General features: G+C 37.9%; 1 long non-coding RNA gene across 1 annotated transcript; it reads left to right on the top strand.

Moving 5' to 3' along the window:
• Positions 1-2,481: 2,481 nt before the first annotated feature.
• LOC114351472 (uncharacterized) lies at positions 2,482-4,919 on the top strand. Its single transcript, XR_003655787.1, has 3 exons — positions 2,482-2,622; positions 2,706-2,811; positions 4,520-4,919. It is a non-coding gene; the product is annotated as an uncharacterized LOC114351472 (long non-coding RNA).
• The last annotated feature ends 6,809 nt before the right edge of the window (positions 4,920-11,728 follow it).

Below are 11,728 nucleotides of genomic sequence, written 5' to 3'. Positions count from 1 at the left end.
CAGTACCGACCAGGGTTGCCAACTCTACGTATTTTTACGTAGATCTACGTATTTTAAGCCTTCCTTGCAAACCTACGAACTTTAGTCCCAGAATCTACGTATTTTCTATCAAATTTGCAAAATAGGCTGAATGGGCATCGTTTCCTTTACTTTCGCGAAAAAGTTCGATCATGGTTCCGATCACGGTTATTTGGCATGTGGCAAAAGTCGGAACTAATGTTATTTTGACATTTCCCCATAGAAAAAATGCTGTACAGCGCCCCCCTGTAAATGTCACTGACGCTATAAAAATATTTCGAACTAAGATTGTGCTAAGATTTCGAAGGTGTTGTTGTATTTCGATATTTTTCAACTTCCTTCCTTCTTTCCAACAAATATAATTATGTATAAATTTAGTTTGTCTGAAAATGATACACAATAAAAGTGTACTTTACTACTTTTAGGGTAATATAAATTGTCGTTTTATTACTTTTACCTACCCCTACTCTCTTCATTTCACTCAGAAAAAAAAGTACGTAGATCTACGTATTTTCTATATGGAAATTGTACCATTTCTACGTAATTTTCTAATCTGTCCTACGACTTTTTCAAAATCCGAGTTGGCAACACTGGTACCGACATACGCTCTTTGGTCGGGTACAGGTTTTTTATTATCCTTTCTTCGGATACGGCGAGATTTACAGCTTCGTTAAGAGTTGACGATGAGCACACCTCACTATGTTGGATATACGGGGATGTAATCCCCAGCGTTGCCAGAATGTTACTTTTGTAACATTTTACGTTACTTTTGGCCCTCCAATGTTACTTCCATATTACACCACACTCAGTGTTACTTTTATGTTACTTTTGAGTATTTCGAACAAAATCGTGTATCGGAACGCACCTATGAATATAATTTTAAGTCATGTTGGCACGCTTGGTAGAAAACAACATGGCGTTATTGGACAGACTGACCCTGGACTGACCAACCAATACGATTGTTTGTCAAATCTACTTATTCATTCACTCGTGTGTATTTCTCAATCTTTCATCCCGCTTACGTGTGCGAGCGTCGGATGTTTGTTTGTGGATGTAAGAGAGACGACCGGACGACCGCTCTGGCTCTGCGCTCTCGACGCTCGCTCGCTCGGTCGGTTCGGCGTTTGATTTGTTTATTTATTAAACATAAACAACATGCTGCCGCTATCAGCAAAACAACATCCATACAAGAAGTGCTTAGACCAAAAAAGGAAGAAAAAGAGCTCAAGAAAAGAGCTGAATTCAAACTAATGTTATTTTCTCGCTGAGCATAATTTACCTTTAATGTTGTCCGATCATTTAATTCCGTTCCTAGCTACAACATTTCCTGATTCTCTCCTTCTTTGGAAAGGGAGACTCTCGTTCTCCCAACTCATCGCCAACAAAGCTGCTCGGGTAGGCATAAAAAGCTACGAGTTGTGCGAGTCCCGAACAGGATATCTGTGGAAGATGGAGGTTTACGCAGGGAAGAGCCGCGATACATCAGAAAGTGTAGACCAGGAAAGGGGGATGAACGAACCTGAGGGGGCCACGTCCCAAACAGTGTATAGTCTTGTTCGTCCTCTATTAGATAAAGGCTACACTTTACTGATGGACAACTTTTACAACTCGCCTCTTCTGTCAAGAACCCTCAAATTGCGTAAAACAGATACCGTCGGGACTCTTCGACTCAATCGGCAATTTTTACCGGACAGCCTTCGTAGTAAAACAAAGATTAATATGCGCACGGGGGAGGTTGCCAGCAGCCAAACCCAGGATCTAACAATTGTAGTGTGGAAACATGCGAATTTGGTTTCACTGATTTCCACTTACCATAAAGTGAAAATCGGTGGAAAAGAAACATTTTTCAATGCTAGCGTGGAAAGAATTTTCAGCCAGCTTAAATTAATAAAATGCGTAAACCGGAATAGACTGAGCACTGAAACTATTTCTTCTTTGATGGCAACAAAAGCCAACATACAAAACGCCATAAAATTTGAGCATTCTAAAAGAATGATGCATGCAAAAGTAGCATACAGCAAGACTGGTGAAGGTGTTAACTGTTATTCATTCTTAAAATGGTTGGTTGGTATATTTATTTATTTATTTATTTAGGTACAGCAACAGAATACAAATTAGTTTTTACAAATAATTTAGACAATAATAATAATAAATAATAATATAAATCTTTGGACAATTTCACACAGCGCCAGTTAGCCCCAAAGTAAGCAACTCAATGCTTGTGTTATGGGTGCTAGCTTAACGGATATACTACTTATATACTTTTTTTTTTTTAATTAAATACATACATATTATACATATTTACACCCAGACCCGTCACAGAAATTAAAATTCATCATTTCAATTTCTGCCCGGCCGGGAATCGAACCCGGGACCTCTCGGCATAGTAGTCCGTTCTGAACCACTACACCAAACGGCCGACATTATACAATAAAAAGGTACATCAAATAATTTTTAATTTATTTAATTAAACACACGTTTTTGACTTTATTTATTTTTCTAGCATCACCAGTCGATTATTCGATCAAAAACAATAATTAGCCACGAGATTAGCTACACTTACGACTGAAAATACAAGTCATGTATTCATTGATGACAAAGCAGGTTGGTATTGAACGACATTTCTAAACTATGAATAACTATATCATTTAGATACAAATAACTGACTGTTACACTTTTATTTTCAGCATCGCCAGTCGATTGTTCTATCAACAATAATTACGAATTGTTAAGTTTAATAAAGGGGCGGAAACTTTTTATAGTTTTTATTTATATTCATTGATGACAAAGCAGGTTGGTATTGAACGACATTCATAAATTGATCGGTACTTTACAGTACTTTACTTTCATTGACGGCTTGCTTAATACACGGCTAAATAGCCACTTTGAACCGCGTAATAGTCAGTTTGGATTTCGGCCAGGGTTGTCAACGGAAAGCGCGGTGTTATGTATTAAGCATACAGTCACATACTACACGGAGCGCAAAACTCCCGTATACGCATGCTTTTTAGATCTTTCTAAGGCATTTGACCTGGTCTCATACGACAAATTATGGAAAAAACTTGAAAAAGCACACCTACCGGTTAGAGGTGGGCGCCACGCCGGCGCNTCACCAATATTCTTCCTTTATTCAACATAAAAATAGCTTAATATAATAAAACAACATCTTCTTTAAAATATTTACTTTGAAACGATATTTAATTCATTGTTATTGTTTTGCTATAAACATTTGAAAACTATTAAAAAACGCCGCGCGCGAATCATTTCCAATGATGCCCCTTGAAACGCCGCGCTTCGCGTAAACGCTCTTAAGTTACGCGGATGATATGGTGCTGCTGAGCGCATCTGTGTGTGGTCTGAGAAAATTGGTGGCCAAATGTGAGGAGTATGCGGGGACCCATGGTCTACTTTATAATGTTTTAAAGAGCCAACTCATGGTCTTTGAGGCCAGGGGTAGACGTCATGATGTATTACCACCGGTCTTCCTTAATAACTCTGAACTGAAGAGAGTGCATAAATTTAAATATCTTGGTCACGTATTGACCCCTGGCCTCAAGGATGATGAGGATATAGAAAGAGAACGGCGGGCATTGTCGGTGAGAGCGAACATGCTGGCTCGCAGGTTTGCGCGCTGTACAGCGGATGTCAAGATTGCTCTTTTTAGAGCATATTGTACCTCCTTCTACACGTGTAGCCTGTGGGTTCGATACACTCAAAAAACCTACAATGCCCTAAGGGTGCAGTACAATAATGCATTCAGGGTGCTGTTGGGACTGCCCCGCTTCTGCAGTGCGTCAGGGATGTTTGCAGAGGCACGGGTCAACTGCTTTTTTACGACAATGCGCAAAAAATGTGCATTCCTGGTGCGCAGGGTCCGGAGTGGTGGCAACAGCATCCTGACCATGATTGTGTGTACGTGAGGCATTGCTGTGACACAGCCTATGGAGTGAAGCGGGGATGACTCATGTATGCATAACCTCACACTTAATTGTGGGTTTGGAATTGGAATCAGTATCATAATTTATTATGATACTTTTTTGAATTCTAAATCTTAATCTAAATTCTGACACCACTATAGTATTGAATTAAGAGATTAAGAATAATACGCTAGGTGTGCTCATCGCCTGTACAGGGAATTAGCCAAGCGGCTGATTGACTGTACAGGTGATAGAAGAGCTGGCGCATTTCTTGGCCAACGAATCAGTTTGGCCATTCAGCGTGGAAATGCAGCCAGCATTCTGGGCACCATGTCGCATTGTTTGGACAGCGATTTGGGACATATTTTTTATTTGTAAATATTTAGCCTAATCTAAATTCAATTTATTTAATTTCTTATTTTACATCTGTTTTAACTAACATAGTTTTTAAGTGCAATTGTTACTAACAAACTGAGTCCTGGCTACTTGAATAAAGAATCATTTATTATTATTATTTTTCGTAATTTTGTTTATCTCAGCACGTTACAAAATACCTAACTGACTGTTACCTTTTTTCTTTTCAGCGTCAACAGTCGATTATGCGATCAACGACACAATTATTACAAATTTTTATTAAATACAAATTTTTACTTTTAATAAGAGAGTCAAGGAACGTATTTTATTTTCATTTAAATTAAATGCCATTATAACGTATTTTGCCAGTTTCCACAAAAAAAGGCAGTGTGTTTTATTTTCATTAAAAAAAATACCATTATTTACGTATTTTGCCAGTTTCCACAAAAAAAGGCAATGTTACTTTTTCTGACAAAATGTTACTTTTTGATCTGTCTCGTGTAACTTTTGACTATCGGCCACTGGCAACACTGGTAATCCCATTAAGAAGTGGTGGAGAGCGAGATCCTCCATAGCGGCTGTTCTACCGGGAATTTCTTTAATTTTGGTTTGTGATAATGATATCTCGGTCAGGAGTTGGGACAGGCAGGTCTGCACCCGGAGCGCGTACTGGCTGACGTTGGCTGAACTGGCTGGTGTTCATGAGCAGGTGTGCGTAATATTTACGCTCGCTGAATTGTGTTTTTAGAAATTCCTCGAATTGTCCCCAAATTGTTCCAATTGTATGTGTTAATAAACACAATTTTGAATTCACCAAGTGTTTCCATAAACATTTGTTTTGGTCCATCGAGCTTCTCAACTTTTTATAAAAGTGAAGAGGACAGTGAAGTGTAACCTAACGCACGTGTATTTTCGTGTGAATAAACTGAAAATTGGATTTACGCTATCGTCGGAGTTGGTGATATTCATGTAAGTTGTTGGCGACGTCGACCAAGAAAATACGCTAATTTATTAATTAGAATTGATTAGCAACGTTAACAGTCAGAATTTTCTGACTGTTAACGTTGCTAATATAACGTACTAAAATAATAAATTAGAGTCGATTAGATAAATAACATTCCATCTCTTTCTCACATTATCTGTCATCTCGCTTGCACATTAATTACTCTTCCACACACTTCTGGAATATTCGAGAGAAAAAGAAACAGGACGGCAAAACATCGGACCTCTCGCTTCGAACATTCCAGAACATGAGAGACAGAGACAGGAATATCGGGAGAGAAAGGGATGGATATAGCCCGGGGCCCTATAAATACAGAGCGAGGCGCTCCGGGAGATAGTTAAGTTTGAGTTAAGTTTAATTGTAAGTTTAGTTCAGAGAAAAAGTGCTCCAAGCAACAAGTGATCTAAAAAAGCAAAAACTGAGAAAAGGAAGCGAATAATAAACGCGAGAACTCTCAGCAAGTGGAATAGTGGTTTTATTCCTGCAAGTAGCACCTACTACGCCTGACATAGTAAGGGCAAGCTCTCAACGGCAGTCATAATCGTCCAGTCTGCGCTCTCGAACACACAAACATACAGTCCACTGCAGTTCACCACAAAAGTGAACATTGGTTGGTGAAAATCTGACTCAGTGCTGCTCAGTGCCATCATCAATCTGCCGAGATCTAACCATCATAATCGTGAAATTACGACATGGAGTTGGTGTGTTTCTAATTTACTCACTAGTTTACTCATAAAACTGGACGTTGGTGATCATCAGTGACAGCCTGAGTGCCGTCATCAATCTACCGGGTGCTGATAGTCATCATATCAAAAAAATCAAGTACCAAACCGAGACCGACACCAAACATTCTCCTACTGACCCAGCCTGCCCAAGACTGCGCGCGATGCGCAATAGAATTATAAGCAAGATCGACCACGGAACGCAATAGCGGTAATCACGACCTTCGTATTATGCAGATCAACCTGGATAGGAATATTGTCATATCTATCTTTGATCAATTTTAATGCTTTCTGATAGTTGTCACCAGTTAAAGTCAGGTTTTTGACAACATCCAAAGCTTCCCCTACCAAAAATGAGCGTAAATAGTATAGTTTTTCGCACGGAATCAAACTTCGGTTACTATCACCGACATGAACATGTTCACAAAATTCACAAATGAATAATAATCCACAATATTGAACCATTAAAAGGTTTGATATATTTTATTGGTGGAAGACGTTGATTGTACTCACCTTTTTCTTTTTGAATTCCATTATTTTGGTGGTTCAATCTGGCGTCCAACAACTCCATGCATTCATAATAGATATCCTCAACCTTGCCAACGTCCTCACTGTCATCGGCATTGGTATTCAGTATTCAGGATACTTTTATTTAACAGCTCCAAACGCTCTCTTTTTATGCGGAGAGCGTCGACACTTGCGGACTTGATAGAATTTATTTATTTAATTAAAATCTTTATTGCACACATAAAAAACAGTGGTACAACAGGCGAGCTTAATGCCATGTGGCATTATCTTCCACCTTCCGAAAAACAAAAGTGTTTTAAACGTGTGATTGATGCCTTCACGTACACCCTTTCTGTTATCTTTTCGACCATGGCTTGGAATTTGAACCACGACTTTATACTTACTAAAATTTTATCTAAAATTTTGAAAAACAAATTCCTAACGACAAGTTACTCACAATGAAATGAATGAAAGACAGATGACAGGACGCTAACTAAAAACGCGGGAAGGAACGGAACGAATGAAAGATGACCCTTCACCCTTGTGCACTCAGTGGCGAAAAAGATTAAGTCCATCGCCATCAACAAAGGAAGAAGGAAAAGAATGATGACCTCCGGAACGTAGATAGAGAATAGAGGTAGATGGGTCATTAGCGTACACCTGAGTGAGATAGCAATATAGGGTCCTTCTAAATCAGCTACGTTCCGTTTAATGGGAGCATGTATACGTCACACTGAATACGTTCCCAAAGTTTGAGCCAAAAATTCAGGCTAGTTTCCGAGATAATTAAGGAAACAACTTCATTTCTTATCAACCCAATACAACACCCTGTTCAGCTGATTCACTACTACACTGACAAAAATCCGCACGCACACGAGCTTACGTAATGGCCGCCATTGCGCTTGTGCTGCCGTTGGATGTCGCAGGCAAATTGTATGATTCCGCATTTTACAAAAGGCGTCGTCAGTTCACAAACGCTCGCTGCTCTATGAAATGCCGAAGGCAAAATGTAAATTGCCTGGGCACTTTATAATATGCCTAAACATTTGATAGCCAATTCAATTGCTGTTTACAAAATGCCGCGGCAAATTGAAGTATTTAGTTCAATTTCTTACCACGCGAGGCGCTGCTAATCAAAACAAGAAAAATGGCGTCGAGTCGTGGTGTTGTGATACAGAAAACAGTGCAAATTCTACGTATTCAAAGGACTTTTCACAAAAAAAGACATTTATTATACTTAGTGAATTAAAAATATTTTACGATTCACAAATAGGAGCAGTGAAAAAGCTATGGAAAAATGAAATAGTTTTTGAGGTTATCCGGCACGTAAAAAACCGTAGATAGAGAATAGAGGTAGATGGGTCATTAGCGTACACCTGAGTGAGATAGCAATATATCTACATACCATATCTATAGCTACAACAATAGACTTAGTATTGGCTACGTTAAAAATTACCCTGATTTTAGGGGTAAATAGGTGAGGAATATTTTTTTAATTAATTAGAAAGCTACGCTCACCCTGATGCTACTTTAACCTCCTGGGGCCCGGGAATTATTTTTATCGTGAATTCATATGAAAACCATCCAAATATTATTAATAATTGGTATAATTATCTTAAAAAATAAAATAAAAAATTTTATCTGGAAAACGGCAATTTTCTCAATGTCATATATTTACGACATCGGTTCCCAATGTCAACGACTTTTTTATTTCATGTACAGGATGTCCCGTAATAAATTGCACAAAAGTAATTCCTAGTTAAGTTTCTTGACTATCTACAACGAATTTGAATCGATTTTTGAAATATATTGAGATGCCAAAATTTTTTTTACATATTTTTAATTTTTTTTCTGTCTGTACTTACCTTTTTCTATGCAGTGGATGCAAATATTGATATTTTTTAAGTACCTTTTCATTTAAATGTAGCGAGATAGATTCTTTATCAAGTTTTATGTCATTTTTGGGCAATAACATTGCATCTCTATTTTTTTTTAAATAGTATTTCAAAATTTTATTGCATTTCATTTGGATGACTCAAATTAAAAAATCCTCGTGATAAAAAAATGCATCACACCAACGTGTAATTAACATTAAGTGATGTAGATAAGGTCAATAGAAATAAAAAAAAATAAAAAACAATTTGATTAAGTGCCTAATGAAATCATTTTAATTTCATTAAAAAAATCTAAGTGACTTGAGGTGTTGATAATACTTCTGGGCCGACTTTACCAGTAAAATCGAGTTTTGAGTGTTCTAATATGTTATATTCGCATATATCTACCTAAACAAATAAGAAAATAATCTCAGATTGTATGCTATTTAATAAAAAATGTATAATGTCATACAGGTATTACACTGGGCTCTGTCAGTTTACACTAGTAATTGGGACCTCATGTAATACCTGTATGACATTCAGATTTCACCATGGTTTTCGTAGTTTTGATACGTATTTCCACAACCAGTGATACTCAGATAATAAAACAGTTCAAATCCCAAAACTAATAATAACAAAGGCTTATAGAAATCGTTTATATTTAAGTAAAAATTTCATTATTACTAACCACTTGTTCCCGGTCGCGGCGCCGTCGCTAGTTCAATCAAAGATAAAAAAATATAAATGTCACTTCACTAGCAAATCACAGCTAAGAATGATGGACAGATGCACCATCTAACTAACTAACGTAAAAGTTCTGGTAAATTTCAACAGATAGCGCTGATTTATATTTTTTTGTTTTATGTAATAAATATATGACGCCAGGCCCCAGGAGGTTACATTAGTCAGTAATTACTTAGGAATATTTTATAATATCATACATGTATAGTTATTATGCAAATGTTACGTTATATATTATATACGTTACGTTACATATTATAATGTTGTCTAAAATAAAAATATAAAGGACTGGCCGTCTCGAAATCCGAGGAACGCGGGTTCGAACCCCGCCGGCGCCGCTCGACTATTGTGGTGAGCCCACTCGTAACACAAGCATATTATTATTTAGCTTACCTCGAGGGGCTAACGGGACTATACTAATAATCTTTTAAGAACTATTTGTAAGAACTATTTATTAGTCTAAACAAATAAAGAAATTTTGACTTTAGACTAAAAAAAAAAATTGCGTCATCACTACAGTTTAAAACAAAGTCGCTTCCCGCTGTCTGTCCATCTGTCTGTCCCTAGCTACCTATATAATATGCTCCCGGCCCTCACTTCCCTCTCTCTCCCGGCCCTTACTTGCCTCTCCGTCCCGGCCCTCACTTCCCTACATACATACACTTACATACACACAAAAATACAAAAATTAAAAACTTTCCTCTTAATAATATTAGTATAGATTATTAGTATAAACATAGATTATTAGTATAGAATAGACAAACATACCAAAGACTCAAATGCTTGTATCTCTATTTCCAAAGGTTTTTTGGATGAACCTGGTTGATCATGTTGAGGTACAGTCTATGGAAAACACAGGTAAAATGAACATCAAGTTGAAAATTATAATTATACAAATAAATACAAAATTAGTTTTTATTATTATACTAGCTGACCCGGCGAACTTCGTACCGCCTTAGCGTAGAGATTTTCTTGCATGTTTTTAATACATATCCTGCGATGTACTCTTAAGAGTTAAAACCATGGTCCCTGTATGTGGTGCACTCATACCGATCCCAAGGAACCGTACTTACTCATAACAATAAGACACACACTGATGCATGTATTCATGCACTTGACAAATTTATGTCTTGAAACGCTGGTAGGGTAACAAAAATAACGAGATTTGACGATTTGTAAGAATCAATTTATTTTAAAAAGGTAAATAAAGATGTTTTTTGTTTTGTATTTAACAATTTATCGGAATTAATTAATTTTCGATCGAGTCACACGATATCATTCGATGACTTTTCAAATGCAGTACGATGATACGATTACTTTTACGTTGCGGCAATCACTAAAATTCGCTAAAATGACACTAATGACGTTTAAAAAGTGGCACGCTCGGCTTCATACAATTTTTGACACATGCTGCATCTATCCATATCTGTGCACAAAACCCTACGAAATTGACATTTTGTTTCATCTAACGTTTTGACCAATAAACGGCGGCATAAAATCGTAGATATTGGATTTTATTGGTGTTTAGTTTATGTGGCACATCTTCTTCTCTTCGACTTTCAAAGCGAGATAGATCTCTACACCAATGCGAGTTTGACCGAGAAAGAATGATCGATAAAGGCACGTTACAAAACAACTCTTCAGTCTCAAAACCCGACTTAAACTCGAGAATACATTCTGCGTGATTGAATCCATTTTATGGACGAGACGGGTGTAAACTCGTTTCGTTCGTTCGTTTTCAGCCAAATGACGTCCACTGCTGGACAAAGGCCTCCCCCAAGGTTTTCCACAATGAACGGTCCTGCGCTGCCCGCATCCAGGCTCTTCCCGCGTAATGTAATGGAAATAGTATGGGCCGCACTGTACATGTAATGCTCGTAATGCCGTCTACATTATTACATGGTGGATTACATTACACCCGTTTGGACCTGGCTTAATATTCTTTCAAAGTCGTTTTCTACCAAGGCAGAACTGAATAAGTAGGCTGCAGAGCCCCGATTACGGTAACTTTTAACGTCTACACTAAGCGTCTACAATCCAGACGCGATTCATCGATTCTGCGATACGATTGGTCAAAACAGCTGACGTAAGCTGTTTACGCTGGCGTATATCAGCTGTTTTGACCAATCGTATCGCAGAATCAGAAGCGCGTCTGGATTGGAGACGTTAAAAATTACCGTAATCGGGGCTCAGACTCAGGCAGGGTTACAGCATTTGTCAGCAGCGGAGGCAACGCGGCGCGGAGCGGAGCCACGGGAGGAGCTGAGCCTGAAAGGAGAAAAGGAAATAATTAAATCTGATTGGTTATTCAAAACACTTCTTCGCTCCGCTCCGCCTTGGTGAAACCCTTGATAGATTTTAAATAACCAATCAGATTTCAGTTTCAGTCAGTTCCACATCTCTCCATTCAGTGGAAATGGATCGAGAGGACAGGATTACTTCTCCACTTTAGTGGAAACCGGGCTTTAGGCTAAACTTGTGATTTGACTTTTGACTCTGACATCAATTTATTATCCACCAAGAACGTAAACATTTACGGGATTACGCACAAATATGGATTAGAAGATTGCGTTAAGCCAACATTTTTTGTAG

This window comes from Ostrinia furnacalis, unplaced genomic scaffold, assembly GCF_004193835.3.
Source record: "Ostrinia furnacalis isolate ACB-3 unplaced genomic scaffold, ASM419383v2 OfSCF1145, whole genome shotgun sequence".
NCBI classification, from domain to species: Eukaryota; Metazoa; Arthropoda; class Insecta; order Lepidoptera; family Crambidae; genus Ostrinia; species Ostrinia furnacalis.
This window is presented reverse-complemented; position numbering and strand designations above follow the sequence as displayed.